The 6027-nt window shown below is 36.9% G+C and overlaps 1 long non-coding RNA gene across 2 annotated transcripts; it reads right to left on the minus strand.

The window, feature by feature from the left end:
* Positions 1 to 680: 680 nt before the first annotated feature.
* LOC130958206 (uncharacterized) lies at positions 681 to 5191 on the minus strand. 2 transcript variants are annotated; one of them, XR_009077346.1, is made up of 3 exons: positions 4320 to 5191; positions 3886 to 4237; positions 681 to 2309 (listed from the first exon to the last, which is right to left on the minus strand). It is a non-coding gene; the product is annotated as an uncharacterized LOC130958206 (long non-coding RNA). The 2 variants fall into 2 exon arrangements; XR_009077345.1 differs by having other exon boundaries at positions 682 to 1483.
* Between the last annotated feature and the right edge of the window lie 836 nt (positions 5192 to 6027).

The raw sequence follows: 6027 nt of genomic DNA on the forward strand, positions 1-6027 counted from the left end.
ATTCGGTATATCAAATGCATAATGTTGTAATTGAACATTCAAAAGAATCCTTTCATGAATAGAAAAATCTGAAGGATAAAACTTTTCAGCTAACTTGCATATATTCTGAATATTAAACATCTTAAAATTGTCTTTAGGGTCCAAAGCAGTACCTAAAGTCAAAAGCTCCATGGTTTCCTCATTGAATCTACTATTCAACTCTTGTATTTGAGAGTCAATTGCTGCCAAAAACACATATACTCGATAATGATGCTCAATTGTTATCTTTGGTTGACGAGATCAACTTCTTCCAACTGTGTATTGTATACTCATACCAGGGTTGTCAATTTCATGTTTCTCGCAAAACTTCTTAACAATCTCAAGTAAATTGCACCAACCATTATCTTTTAATTTTTGAAGGAGTAGTTTTGATGTGGAAATAACATGCATTACATTCAAAATATCTTCAGATTTTTGTTGTAATGCTTGGCACAAAATATTAATAATCCCCATAATTTCCTTCATCAAATGTAACAAAAAAACAAATTCAATTGAGGATAGCACTTTGTTGACACCGTAAGCCTCACCTCTTTAAGCAGAAGTTGTACCATCATTAATAATATTATTAAGAACGGTATGAGTAGCTGCAAACATTTTTATCAAGCTACAAATAGAATGAAAGTGAGAACTCCATCTTGTGTCTTCAACTCTTTGTAAAGTGCCCATTTGATTTGTACTTTGACCTGTTTCTAACTCATCATTGGCAATCAATTTTGCATTTTCAATTTCTTGAGCTTCTTGTAGTTGATCATGTCATTTGCAAGATGCACCAACAATATTAACAATAGCAATCGATTGTGTGAAAAAAACTCATGAATTTGAAGTACTTCCCTTGAAGCAGCCACCAGTGCTAATTGCAATCTATGAGCAAAAGAATGGACATAATATGCTTGTCAGCAATTATTGAGAAATAAAGCTTGTAAAACCATTCCATTCCACTTTCATATTATTACTAGCACCATCATACCCCTGACCTCAAATGTTTTCAATTTGGAGATTATAAATAGAAAGCACAGACACCAATTCTTTTTTCAGAGTCAAGGCACTAGTATCACTAACATGTACAATGTAACACCCTAAATATCAAAGCTCACGCTTTCGGCTGCGCAACTCTGATAGCTCAGACATTACGACGACTCTTATACTATTTAATACTAAAATATGAGCCTGTTTAAAACTTTAAACCGAAATATCGATCCAAAAATACTTTTGCTAAGCAACGTGCATCCATACATACAATAAAACTTACAAAAACTCTCAAAGAGTACATACATATATATGTATATATATAAATAATATTACAAGCATTATCCAATACAATTCCTATCCCTCTTACATAATATATCAAGATAAAGGAGAGGGTACAATAAATAATAATCTAAAGCAATACAGAGCATTTCAACAACAACTAAAATAAACTCTTCGTGACTTCTGCGTCCATATCCTGAAAAGGGAAAATGTAAGGGGGTGAGAACATCATCCTCGAAAGGGATCTCAGTAGAGGGTTTTTGGGAATTATTGTAATAGGATACGTGAACATAAACTGTACCAGTGATTAATAACCGTCTTATGTCTCTTTTCAAAAACAACAATTTACAATAAAAGTAAAGTCGGAAATCTTTTCTGAAAGAGGAACCATTCAATTCTCAGAAACTCAAAAGCCTTTCAAAAAGGTTTATCTATGCTGAATCAAAATAGCCTTTCATATTTTTCCAAACCAGAAACACAAAACCGAAACCAACCATCGGTCCATCTCATTTCAACCACGGCCCTGGGCCCAAACACTCCAACCAACAACCAATCACCACAAACCAACAGAGTCTCAGTCGCAAACACAAATAGGAAGATTCAAGCATAAACAAACAGTTATTGCAAGTAGAACAATTAGCAGTTAATCGCAAGTAGTCACAAAGGCAAACTAAGTATAATATGCACACCCAAATAATGTCACATAGATGCATATGATGCATGCCTGTCCTAGTGGCTGATGATATCATCTGTTGGTTATAAAGCCAGCCCGACAAGTCCTGGTAGCTAACCATTGGACTGTCCCTCTGTCGCGCATCCCCAACTTGAGTTATTCTCGATCATCATCGTGATCGTAATCATAATACATATCCAACACCCTCTCTGGTGTATATTCACGGGGCGAGCTCATCTGGGACTTTCACAGTGCCCTACACTTACGACATAGGGTCAGCAGAGTCTCGAGTCTCCACATGGAGCACGTGGTGGCTGGCCACTGCTTTCTTCCAGGAAAACTCGTGTCTCTGATAGTGGAAGTGCAAATCACAATTATCAATAATTCAGCATATATGCATTCATTCTCAGCCATGAATCAACATTCATCTCAGCCTTTCGGCTTAAATTCATAATTCATAGTCAGTCATCCGGCTCATAACATATTTCGCAATCAGCCATGATTCATTATCATACACAGTCATTTCGGCTCATAACAAAATAGCACTTCCACCACTCAACATCATCAAATTCATAAAATCGGCATTTAAGCTATAAATCACTTTTTCTCAATTCATTTCACTTTGAAATCAAATTTCAACTCTTTTCATCTTTGACTTTACAGATCTCATTTCTCAAATCATCTCAGACTCATAAGCCACTTTTACTCAAAGTAAGTTCCCTTTTTAAAACAAAGCCACCATTGGCATTCTCTTTCCAAAACTTCCAAAACCATAGCAAGTTTAGGATTTATTTTAAAATATTCAAAATCACCCATCCAACGACGAGATACTATAACAAAAGTTACTCGGCAGAGTCCCAAGTCTTTAGGGAATGTCAACCTATATCAACTCCTTCAAATTCATTGAAACTCTTAAAATCCTAGATTCTCGGTTCAAGTAAATAAAACTGAATTTATTATGAAACTGAATCATACAAAATCACAAGTTCCAATCCGGTCCAAAAATCAATTCACTTGAAATGGAACTAGTTCATTTGAATCAAACCACTTTCATATTTCTTCTTGAAACCCATTTTTTTAACCTCTTCCAAAATGCCTCAAACTTAATTATTCAGTCAAAAGTATAGTTTTCTTTAAAATCACTAAAAGCTCCTTTTTATATTGAAATCAATATTAGAGCATCATTCTTTCCTTCAGTGATTCAAATGATAAAAATAGTTCATTTCTAAATAAGTCGAACTCAAGGCATAAAGTTCACTTAAATAAATTAAGTTCGAAAACATAAATATTCTCTTAATAATTCAAATTATACAATTTCTCAAATCCAAACCTTTTTAAATAGATTTTCAAACAAGTCTAGGATTTTTATAGAAATTTCGGCAGCACCTCCTCTCAAACTTGGACTTTGCCACCCGATTCGGGTCCCAACTAAACCGTTCCTCAATCCCTTTCAACAGTCCAAAATCCAAATCAATTCAAAATCAAGCTAAATCCAATAGTCGCCTCATTTGCATATCCCAAGGAAACCATTTCAAAATCAAATCATTATCAACCGATTTAACTCATTTCCAAAGCTTTAAAGAAACGGTTCAGCAACAAATCATTTGTCAAAACCAAGTCAATTAAAGTAAACCAAGCTGAATCTAAAAGTGCATTCGATATTTCATATTATCAAGAAAATTAACTCAATTCAAATCAATTCTCAACGGATTAAACTCGATCTCAAATCTTTAAAAGAATCAACTTGAAAACATTCCGTTTCACAAAACTGCACAATAATCCAACCAAACAACATTCATAATCATTCGAGACAATCAAACAAATACATAAGGCTGATACAATCACAAAATACACATTGTCTCACATTAGTATCCATATGTAATAATTCCAATATATAAAATATAGTTTTCGAAAAGCGCCCCTACCTCAAATGTCGAAACCCGAAAACTCTAAAACTCATCACAAGTTGTTTCCTCTTAGCCCGAAACTATGGCAGCCGCAACCTCAGCTCCAAACCATTTTCTCAGCAACCACAACAACTCTACTCGCAACACGTAATAATCAGAACTCAAACCCACATTACCAAAGCTCAGATTCATTAACTAAACACAACAGAATACTAATACAAAACTTTTCGAAATATAATTACTTATTAAAATAACACAATGAGGCAGCTGCAATTCCGAACCAACCCAGTAACAGCTCTGGTACCGGCCAGAAGCTCCGGTGGCTCAACAACAACCCTAAATTTCGACGCGCAAATACCGGAACTCAACCCTGTGTAACCAATATCTCAGAATTTCCAACGAATTATAACATAACACTGACTCTAAGGGGGTTTCAGAAACAAAATGCTTACCAAGAAGACAGGGTTTCCAACGGTAATTTTCAACAACCACAGCCGCGACGGCACAGCTTCCAGTAGGATCAAATAGAGTGGCGGTAACATCCGAGCAGCTTTCGGTGAGTTTCATCAGCGACGGTAAGAATGGCGGCCCAGGGGTGACGACGACGCGGCTCCACCACCAGTGACTGAGAAGCACGGCAGAGGCATTTACCCCCACTCAACGGCGTTCTCTCCCTCAATCGGCCTTCTTCCACCCATGAGCTCCTCCATCGGCAAACCAGAGAAGCGAAAACAAAGCTCCATTAATGGTGGCTTGGACCACAGGGACCCAGGCAGTGGCGACCGCAACCACCGAAACGGCGTTCACGGCCTGGCGGTGGCGGAAAAAGGCAGTGGAGACGATGACGGATCTGAGGTAGGGAGGCACGGCTGCTCGAATAGAACCTTCCCTCCGCCGATCTCCCTCTCTCCTCGAGCTTCTCTCTCCTTTAAAACTCGCCCGTGGTTGCCCTGGTAGCTCGACGATGGCGATGGCACACGACGGCACAACGGGTCGCGCTCTTCGCGTGCGCTCTCCCTCTCTCTGCCCGATCTCTTCTTCACCATGGGTGTGTGTTTGTTCGGTGTATGTGGGTTGATGAAATCTGAGGGTGAGGTTATGAGGGAAAAAATGTGGGTGATGGCGGTGACTGATGGCGAGGCGTGGCAGGTTCGGCGGCGAGGTGGGGACGACAATGGCAAGGCACGGCTGGCCGGCGAGCTGCTTCCTCCCTTCTCTCCCTTTCCTGCTTCTGTTTCATTCCTTTCATGGAAAAGAAAAAAAGAAACCGTGTGCGCTGCTCCTTTGGGGGGAAAGGGATTTCGGCTGCAGCTGGGTGTGGGGAAAAAGGGAACCGAGTCCAGTAACGGGTCGCTGGGTTAGGGTTTTATTATTTTGAAAATTAGGGTTAGGGGTGATTTGGTAATTTCACATAGAATTCGGAATGATACAATAATTAAAACCCAAATTAAATTTAACACTAATTGTATATAGAAAATACTATCTACTCATTAATTTTACAAATTATTTTCAATAAAATGTCCAAATCAAATAATTAGAAAAAATATACTTAATTTCTTCATTTTCCAAAATAGCAGATTAATATTTAAAATATTACTTATTTAATCCAAATCATATAAAATCTTTTTATTATTTCACAACTACCAAATTTATAATTCAAATATAGAAAATAATCCAATAATTGTAAAATTTGATAATAAATCCTAATTTATTTCCATTTCAATTAATCAAAACTTGCTCTAATTTTCTTTAATAAAGAAATTTCTGAAATTAAAGCTACAGAAATACTAAATTTAAAATTAGCTCATGATATAGCCATTTTTCAAAAGCTCTGGGTCTTACAAAACCATCCACATCAAAGAAGCTTTCACGAACAAAACCATCCACATCAACAAGTCTCAAAACAATAGCCATTTACTCTTTTTTAGATTCATCACGAGCTTCATCAATGATGATACAAAATTTGGCATCTCTAATATCCTTACTAATTGAGTTTCTCACCATTGTAGCAAGAACATGTAGAATTTCTTTCTGAACATCACTTGAAGTATATTTAGCAAATCTAGGAGCATTTTCCAAAACAAGCTTCTGAACACTATTATTGTAAGAACCCAAAATTTTTTAACAATTCAATAAAGTTACCTCTTTTATCTGAACTCG

Source organism: Arachis stenosperma, chromosome 10, assembly GCF_014773155.1.
Source record: "Arachis stenosperma cultivar V10309 chromosome 10, arast.V10309.gnm1.PFL2, whole genome shotgun sequence".
Taxonomy (NCBI): domain Eukaryota; kingdom Viridiplantae; phylum Streptophyta; class Magnoliopsida; order Fabales; family Fabaceae; genus Arachis; species Arachis stenosperma.